The sequence below is a fragment of the Rhagoletis zephyria genome, unplaced genomic scaffold (assembly GCF_001687245.7).
Source record: "Rhagoletis zephyria isolate East Lansing unplaced genomic scaffold, Rhagoletis_zephyria_1.1 Rzeph_scaffold_00713, whole genome shotgun sequence".
Lineage (NCBI taxonomy): Eukaryota > Metazoa > Arthropoda > Insecta > Diptera > Tephritidae > Rhagoletis > Rhagoletis zephyria.
In genome coordinates, this window is record NW_016157797.1 from 72212 (window position 1) to 82903 (window position 10692).

The window sequence follows — 10692 nt, forward strand, 5'->3', positions numbered from 1 at the left end:
TTTTAATTTACATAACCTTCACAGTTGGCAGATATACAATCCTCACGAAATGAGAGAAGATCGTTCGCAGTACCGGTACAGCATAAATTTATGGTGCGGTATTTTTAATTGTCAGATATTGGGACCTGGGGAACTGCCGCCAACGCTCAACTCTCACAGTTATTTAGAGTTCCTTCAGGAACGGCTCCCAACTCTTTTGGAAGATGTACCCTTAAACCTGCGGCGAAGACTATGGCTGCAAAATGACGGGTGCCCTGCTCACTACGGGCGTGAAGTAAGAGCTCATTTAGACGAAACTTATCCTCGCCGATGGATTGGACGATACGGGCCAATCACGTGGCCCGCTAGATCGCCAGACCTGAATCCATTAGATTTTTTCTACTGGGGCTGTCTTAATGACAAAATTTATTCCAAAACAATTCAAAACGAAGAGCATTTGCGGGAACAAATAAATGGAGCTGCTGCTGAGATAGCCCAATTGAGTTTAAGATCTCTAAAAGCGTCTTTTCTTAAAAGGTGCCGAGCTTGTATTAGAGTAGAAGGTCGCCAATTTGAGCATATTTTATGAACCCATCCTTCACAAAAAGTATTGATAGATATATCCCTTGCTATAGCCTGTAGTCCGATTTCCGGTAAGTAACATAAAATAATATCAGGAGCAGGTAATAATATACCATTGCACTATTTAGCATGTCATTGGTCGGTAACAAGAGCAACTTAAATTTAAATCTATTAAATACATTCTAGCGTGTCTCAGTCCTTTGCCGACAAAAGCGACTATAACTTTTTTTTTCTATTCGAAACAATAAGAGTGGTACCTTTCTGAAATCCTTATTAAATGAGCAATTTTTTTATGTAATGTAAAGTTATAGCTCAGTACATTTTTTTTCACCAGAGATAGTCAAAGTTGGGGAAGAAAATATCAAAAAGTTAAAAATCCCAAAATAGTCATAATTTTATGATGGTTCCTTAATATATTTTAACTACATTGCATTTGAGTATGGAGAAGCAACTATCTGGAAGTATTTTACATAAAAAATTTACTAAGTATAGCCTGGTTTGTAGATGCAGTTAAAGAAAATACATGAAAAGGCACGATTTTTTTTTAAATTTAAAAACATTTAAATATTTAAAAAACGGTGACACTTTTTCCAGAAAATTTTTTGTTTATCAGGGAGCAGTTATAAACACAGACAGAATATCCAGCTTGAGTTTATCCAACTTTGTGACAGAAAAAGGCAATAACTTTTTCACAATACTGAATTTGGACAGCTGTTTTCTCAAGCAGGATCTCTACAATAAAGCATTGAAAAGGGCGGAAAAATAGAATAGGATGGTATATAGTATTGAGAATATAGGAACATTTTTGGGGATAGTTGGACAATTTGAAAATTGAAATTCATGATTTTGTCAATTTTGAGTTGCAGATTCTATTTATTATTAATCACGATTGCTTGGTAAGATAAAAATGTCAACATATTTGAATTCCTGGGTAAAAACTACCCCTATAAACCTGGTGATTTTTTCGAAATAGCTCGAGATAGCTTCCAATTATACACATTTTGAGTTCTAAGACGATAATCAAAAAATTTTGACATTCAAATACGATTCGCTAATCCGATATTAAATATAATGGGCGTAGCTGTTGGAAAAATGTCTTTGGACATGTAGAGCACCTCATTTCTCTACTAATATCATGAAAAGAAGAAAACATTTTTTTTTGAACCGGTCTAACCTATCATAGGTATCTGTGCATTTCAAATTTCGAGTTCATGTGACTATAATTCCGAAGTTAAAGCTGATTAAAAATTTTCCGAATCTGCTAGGAACGATGTCAAAAAAAATTCACCCGCCCAAATATGCATACATACATACATATGTAGATATGTCTACATGTATGTACGTAGTTATCTACATACATACGTGTCAGGGTAAAGGAAACGTGCATTTCGGTTAAATTCGTTTATGTACAACCGAAGGTAGAATTTACGAACGTTCTCAAATGCGGGGGTGTGGACGAGGGGGTGTAATTTTGCACGTACGTAAATTTCTACATATGTATATTCATATATGTACATACATACATATATGCATTCCCATATGTACCTATGAAGGTACTTTTATTTGACTGTATGTACTAGGTACCCAATAAACACAAAAACGAGGGCGACATCGTATCGAATTCGAGACGAACTCGAGAAAATAAATTTCTCGAATACATTTTTTTGACTCGTTTCGAATTCGAGGCGAGCTCGAGTAAATCAGTTTTCTTGAAAGATTTTTTTCTTGCATCGTCTTCGAGGCACAATCAAGAAAATAATTTATGAGTGCTCATACACTCAGAAAAGAGTCACCTAAATAAATTTTTCTCAAAACAAGATTTGGTAACTTTTACCAAATAATGTCTTGAGAGAAATATATTTAGCAGAATTTTTTCTGAGTATTAGGGCAGCTTTCCTTGGCGTGGGTGATGACATAAATGGCTCTAATGCATATACGAAGGCACCCAGGGTCTTAAGCGAACAAATTATTAATTTTAACTCCACTTTGTTATATTTCAGCTGCATTCCAATTAACATTCAAAGATATTTCGATCAATTTAGTGGATGAAGTATCCAAGAAATTCTTCCAATATAGCGCAGACCGACTAAAGAAAAAATCAAATTACATTTTTAATAAGTTGATTAATAACTCATAATTTTCGCACATTTTTTAACTTTTGTTTATTTACATTATATAATCAATTTCAGATAGCTAGAGTGGAAAAATCAATAATTCTCGAAACGCCAAAGATTCGTAAAATAAAAATTATAGAATCTCCAACAATTAGAAAAATTAAAAATTCTCGAATCGACAGCGATTCGAAGAAAAAAATTTCTCGAATCGACAACGATTCGAAAAACTTGTAATACTCGATTCGCTAACGATAGGTGACTTTCCTACGTATTCGAATTCGAATTCTATCAGAGAAAACGAGCTCGTCTCGGATTCGAGGCGAATTCGTTGTGTTTATTGGGTATAGCAGTACTTACATGTGTACGTATTTATACATTAATATGCACGGGTTATCTTTGGAAGATGGCCGTCGGTCTATGATGTGATTGGACGAATTTGCATGTCAGAAAGTTCGATGTTCCAAATTAATTCGCCACACATGAATACTTGCAAGCCCACGTACACATAAATGTACATAGAAATGTATGTAGGGGTGTGCGATAGGAGTCATTTATCTATCTGAAAAAGATATTTGTGGGGCTATGCATTCCCAGGTACATATGATGGACACATAGGCGTAGGTAGGGACGGGGGTGTTCGAGCTCCCTCCTAACTTTCAAATTTTTCCTATCTATATAAAAATATTACCCTGAAATGCCAGCTTAATAGGGTCGAGAACCGCGCTTCCCCTAAATTTCATTCTGGCTACGCCGATGGATGGACATAAATACGTATGTATTTACATATGTACCTACGTGTGCATAAGTAAATATTTGCGTGCCTTTCAACTATGATCCTTATGTACATATGTACATATTCGCTTGGTGGCAATTTTGTGGTTATGTATGTAGCAATATATATGTACATACAAATGTATGTGCATGTGTGAGTATTCTTTTTTGCTCTGTCTCTCACAAAAAGAGTCTAATTAGCGAATTCCCAGGATTCAACTAATTAAAAAAGTTGAAATGAAAACACGCCTTAAAACTATTTATGAATGTTCATAACGAAGTGAGAGGCTTCTTTGTTATCTAAGTTTAAGTGAAATAATACAATTTCTAGTTGTTTCATATCAATGAATTCAAGGTATTAATTAAAATATTTATCGTGAATTTCTGCCCAACTTCCTGCTAAAGAGAAGGATATCACATAAGATTTTACAATATTTTTAATATATAGCAGTACGTGAGCTCTGGAGAACTACTCGTTAAACTTTTATTAATAAGTAGGTAATAAATTCAATTGTCTTATGTTTGGGTGCTTTATAAATACATTGTGCTCGAATCAGAGAACGGTTTTTCAAGCCACATAATTCTAGTACCTACGCTGAATCTAGTGGCGCTTACCGTGTTTATATTTAGGTTAGGAGTCGTTTCCGAGATATTTTTTCTTTCCTTACTTAATTTAATTTTTTTTACAAAAATATAGTTAATTCTATAACAAAAACCATGTGCACTGAAGCTTCAAACTTTCTAGAAAATTTATAAAAATTATAAAAATTTCATCAAAATATCTAACTTTTGATCCGAATTTTTAAAAAAGTTTGGAGTACGCAGTTTTTTAGCCCATTCAGTTTCGGTAGAAGACGAGCTTGAGTCAGAATTCTATAACAAAAACCATGTAAGTTGAAAAAATTTAAAAAAATGTTCATCAAGATATCAACTATTTGATCCGGATTTTACAAAAATTTGGGAAGACGCAGTTTTGTAGCCCATTCAGTTTCAGTATAAGACGAGCTTGAGTCAGAATTTGTTTGCACATTTTAAGCTACAAATTTAAAACATATTTAGTTGGTGTGCTTATTAAATACAACATTCACAATAAAATGTTGACTGAAATGTATGTTACCGAATTTTCGCTAAACGAATTTTCGAGTACGAATAGTGTTAAGTGTATTCGTGCAAGTAAAATAACAGGTGGTCGAACATCAAAAATAAAAGTAAAGCTACATATATATGTATATCATATCCATGAATCGGTAGTTTGCAACTTTTCCAAATTTTTAGAACTTACATTGTGCAAGAAGCACAAAAGGAGCAGTAGTCGTCTTCAGTTTGAAATACTAAAAGCATAAACAGACGGCAGCGTTGATCCGGATCAACTCGGGAATTAACTGCAGTAGATCCAGCTTAAGTCCGAGTTAATCCGGATCAACGCTGCCGTCTGTTTAAGCTTTAAGACTGTTCCAGGTGCTTCACGATCATCGTTGCCGATAGACGATTTCGTCGTCGTTTTGACGTTTTTTAGCTCAATGACGTTTTGACGATTTGTCCCCCCCTAAATGACGATTTTTTATTTTAGTACATATGCATGGCGCAATAATTTTCTGACATTCGGCTGCCTTATAGTCAAATTTTAAAGGCAATTTTTCAAATAAGGCAGTGTCAAAATCTTTCTTCTCGCTCTAATTACTTCACCTGGTATACGTCCACCATGGTAAATATGTACGAACAAAATTTGTCAAAGGAAAACGTAATCCAAAATACAACCATGCATTTATGTAGTTTTGTTCTACAACCAAATCGTAAATTTTCACTGCTGACACTCATTTTGAAAGAGAAAAAAAATAGAAGAGCAAATTTTTTCAATCAAGATAATCTACCAGTTAACAAATGCTCCCGTTACACTTTGAAAGTGGATCAAAATCTTTTAAAAAACCTCAAGCAGGTGGAATTAAACAAATTAATAGCAGTTGTGTTTTAAATTTTAATTTTAAATTGCTGTTAACAATTACAAATTAATGTTTTAACCGACTTCAAAAACAGGAGGAGGTTATCAATTCGTCGGAATATTATTATTATTTTTTTTATGTTATCGCATGGCTTTGGACCCCGTTAAGCGATTTCTATAATTAAAAGAAAGGTGGTACCTCAGAGGTGGTCCCATACTAATTCGGTTTAGATGCGATGATTGGATCATGAAGAAATTGACTGTTATCTTAAATTTTTATATGAGAATTAAAACTGGTTTTGTTTTTGCTTAAACATTACTTGTATTAACCCATATGCAATGTGGGTTTCCTTTGGTTTTATAATGCGTGGTTATATTTATTGTAACTTTGTTTGTATTTTTTATTGTTAAAAAAAGTTCAATAAATAAGAATTTGACGTTTGTTTTAGCCGAAATTACATTTTTTTTGGGTAAATTGGTGATTTTTCTGCGAAAGCTTTCGGCAACGCTGTTCGAGATTTGCAAGTTTTTACAGAAAGTCGTTCCAGGTCGCCACCTTTCATTAGGTTTATTAAAGGCGAAAAACCTGCAAATCGTGAAGTACCTGGAACAGGGCTATTATGTTGTGTTGAATTCAAGATTTATTTTGCGAAATGGTTTAAATTTAATTAAGGCTGCATTTACAAGAAAATGTCAATTATACCAATTCACAAAAATATTTAGCAAAATGTAAAAATCAGTTCAAAATCAGTACAAACTCAGAAAATCAGTAGATTTTGCGCACTGATTTTGGGTTCCTAAAACTCAATACAATAAAAAAATAAGCACACGAACTGATTAAATCAGCGCACCTGGCCACCCTAGGCATGGCTGCTCTGGATTTAACTCGAGACTGTTCGAGTATCCCTGTCATTTGTTATCAGTGTTGCCACTTTGATCTTTTCCGACCAAATTTGGTCGCTTCTTTTTCATTTGGTAGGTTGGTAGGCAAAGTAAGATTTTGGTCAGATAGTTGAATTAAGTTTTTAAATTCTTAATTATAAAAATATATACATATTTCAAACATCATTTTAATATATACATATATATATAAATATTTGCCAATTATACCTTTCAAACATTTGCCAATCCTGCGTTTAAAAATAAGAAACCTAACTGGTTTGGCCACTGATAGAGCCGATGTTATGGCTGGAGACTAGGGCGGGCTGAAAACATTATTGAGAGCAGAAACTGATGTATTTTATATAAAGTGCACATGTAGGGTTGCCAGATTTTTTATGCGCGAAATCAGTACGTTAGACTTTTTCATGCTAAAAAAATTAGTACTCTTCAGTACATTATTATTCAAAGCAAAATTATGAATGTCAGTATCAGATAATACTTTAAAACGCCAGAGTAGTTGTTTTTAACAATATTTTGGTATATAAATAAAATTTGGTTCATAAGAAAAGTGTTATTCATTTTAACATGAGTGTACACATCATTATACACAGTATTTTATATTTACGACATTTTTGAATAGCAATAATGAAATCATTTCAATCTTCAGTGTTTAAATACTAGTCAAAGAATTCTATATTTTTCATTTTAAAATTGCTTTTAATATGAAGTTCACTTTAAAAATTTTTAATTAGAAACCGGTTTATTTCTTTGCACCAGGAACAAAACTTTATACTTAAGATCCTCTCAGTTTCTTCGTTTGAGTGTGGTACACTCAGAAAAAGGTTTAGTTATAATTACCAAGATTTGGTTATAGTGACCAAGTGGCATAGTTGCATATGGCGAAATAAATGTCTAGTTCACGAAAGTCTGCAATTTACTTGAAACTTGTAGTCGGGACAAATGTATATTTCTTAATAATTACATTTTAATGAAATCTCTCTCGATTTTTATTAGGTTACCTTATATAGTACATATAAAACCCGGCATCTACTGAGCGACAGTTTATAGTAGCCCTACCGACACTATAAATTTAAAATGAATTAAAGAAAACATTACGTAAAGTTAAGAAGAACTACTTTTCAAATAAATTCAAGAAGACATTTCATAAATTTAAAAGTGTTTCCTTTTAAATGATGCAATAATGCAGATTTCCTCTTAAATTTTTAAAAGATATTTTTTTAAATGAAGTCAACGCGTATTTTAACAACTTCCCTGTCCTCATACAATGCATTTTGTTAAAGCCCCACGTCCAGAGGTTTTTTGCTCTAATATGCTGAAGAACGTCACACACAATTGTACACAAAAATGAGTCACATGTGACTCATGAACTTATTTCAACACGCTCTCGTGAGTCACATATGACTCATTGGACAGGGAAGTTGTTAACATAAAATCAATAATGAGTTTGTACACTGAGAGAAAAAGCGGGTTGTAATATTAAGAGAAATGTTATGAAATCACTGAGGCAAACAACGCAGAGTAAAATTGAATATTTTTTATTTGATTATCGTTTTAAAACATTCGTATTTAAAAATAATACTTTCATACCACGCACGCATGCAGTGGCGCTGATTCAAACTCAACATTTGAAAGCACATTTACATGTCTGGCTGTAGCTGAGTGCGCAGGGATGCTTGCCACAATTTGTTAATTTACAGAGAGTCATGATTCAAATCCCATGGCAGGCAGCATGGAAATTAATATTTTTTTTGTTTATCTTACTTATGAAATAGCGTCCGTTAAGTGCCAAACGGTTCAGTTTAATATGAGCGTATTTGAATTGCATATTTCCATACCAAATACTAAAATTTATTACGCGTATTTCATACGCGTATTTTTAAATTTAGCACGTTTTTTAGTTCTAAATATTTTTTCTCAGTGCATGAACTTTTCGTTTGTTTTACCCCTTCTTCACCAGTCATCGATAAAGCAGTCGTTGTACTTAACCGGAGCTTCTACCTCCGATTTGTGTTAATCAGACATTGAACAACCAGCCCTTGGTCAACCAACACCAACGAAATGCGTTTTCGGGTTGTAAAAGATGTTTGATAAATGAAAAATAATTTTCCTTATTTTTGACGAAACGAATTTCTGTTGCCGGAGCGTAACTAAAACACTTAATGAAAACAAGTAATTTTTACAAAAAAAAACCGACTTCAATTCTCATACAAAAATATATTTCATGATCCAATGATCGGATCTTAACTAGATTAATATGGGACCACCTCTGAGACACTACCTTTCCAATGCAAAAAGAATTGTCGAAATCGGTTGACGTGATCGAAAGATATGCGGTAACATATGTACATAAAAAAAAATATTTCGACGAACTGATAACCTCCTCCTTTTTTGGAAGTCGGTTAATTAAAATAAATCTGCGTTTCTATGCTATTATCTTTGTATATGGGCAAATCTAAAAAAAACAAGTAACCTTTGCGTTATTTAGCTTTATTTTCACTGTTGTAAACTATATCAAGCTGGTTGCTTTTGGATATAATTCATTGACGTATACTTGAAGCCTCAAAAAAAATTTGGATCAATTTGCTGCATAACTTTTGAATTGCAGCTATTTAAATTAAAACAAATAATGAAAACAAATGAATTTTTTATGTAATTTTTAGAGGGGCACAATTAATTATGTAATAACTTTTGAACCACACCATATTATGATTTGTAATTTAATGGGCACTTAGTACTTATGTGTACACTTCACACTGTTTACCCCGTGCAACAATTTCTTAATATCCACAAACCGGAGCATTGACTACTGCAGCCATCAAAACATGGAAGTTAAATACGTCTAATTTTTGTTCAAGAGTTTGCCAATGCATTTATAACTTCTTTTAAATCTTTGGGTTTAAAACCTCCTGAAACAGACGGCGATAGAGCATGNTAATTTAATGGGCACTTAGTACTTATGTGTACACTTCACACTGTTTACCCCGTGCAGCAATTTCTTAATATCCACAAACCGGAGCATTGACTACTGCAGCCATCAAAACATGGAAGTTAAATACGTCTAATTTTTGTTCAAGAGTTTGCCAATGCATTTATAACTTCTTTTAAATCTTTGGGTTTAAAACCTCCTGAAACAGACGGCGATAGAGCATGCAGGACAAAACACGTCCTCAGTGCTCTCATGACGACAATGGAGTCATCGGCTTCTTCAGAAAGTGATGCAGATGAGGAGCTCTCAGTTTTGTTAAGGCTAAAAGATTACAACGCCTATGAATATGGAATCTGTTTATTTGCCAAAAGGAATCCACGGAACTGTATTCGTAACTATATGGAGCTTACAGGATCTGTACAGGGTATCCAAAAGTATTTTTGAAAATCTTTGTGTAAGGTTTTTGAGCTCGGACTGGTATCGGAATCTACGTGGCGACAAAAAAATTCCGGAGAAAGTGCATTTGTTGGTTTTCTTGTGGTTCGCCGGTCACGAAGGTTGCTGCTACAGAGACTTAGCGGACCGGTTTAACCATTATTTATCCACGATTTGCCTTATAATAAAAATAGTTAAATTTTTTTTAAGCTCTTTAAGCCCTCAAGTCATTACCTGGCCAACACAAGGGAAAAAGGAAGAATAAAGCTCTTTTTTTCATTCTAAATGCTATTTTTCCAAAGCAATCGGTAAAGTTTAAAACCTCAGTGTATTTTCAAGTTAATTATATGTATTTTTTATTAAAATAGATCCACCAAAAAGGGGGAAGGATATATTTTTTATTCAGGGATTCATAGATGGAATCCATATTAAAATAGATCCTCCAAAAAGGGGGAAGGATGACTATATTAATAGAAAAGGCGTAACATCGATTTGTTCGCAAGGTGTCTGCAATGAAAATAAAAAAATCATAAATATTTTCGTTGGTTATCCAGGATCCCGTCATGCCAGTTGGGTGTTTAAGAATTCGACACTCTACAATAAATCATTATGTGGAGGTAGTATTATTAAAATCGATATAATATTAAATATTTACGTCTCGAATATTTTTTCGAATACTATCTATTGGGCGATTCAGCATAGATACGTAGTCACTCCATACCGTGATAATGGTCACCTGACAAGAGCGGAGAAAAGCTTTAATGCTAAATTAAGTTCTGGTCGTGTTGCAATAGAAAACACATTCGGAATTTTAAAGCAAAGATTTAGACAGCTTTACCCAGCTAAATTGCGAGGGATGCAAAAACTTTGCCATTTCGTAAGAGCTTGTTGCGTTTTACACAATATCGCCCACGAGGACGATCTGTAATTCACTTTAGAGACAAATTCAGAAACAGTCGACGAAGTTACACTACATGGCGAAATTTCTAGGGGAAATATGTGAAGCCATACAATTCCATCAAAATCAGAATATTTAATTTTTT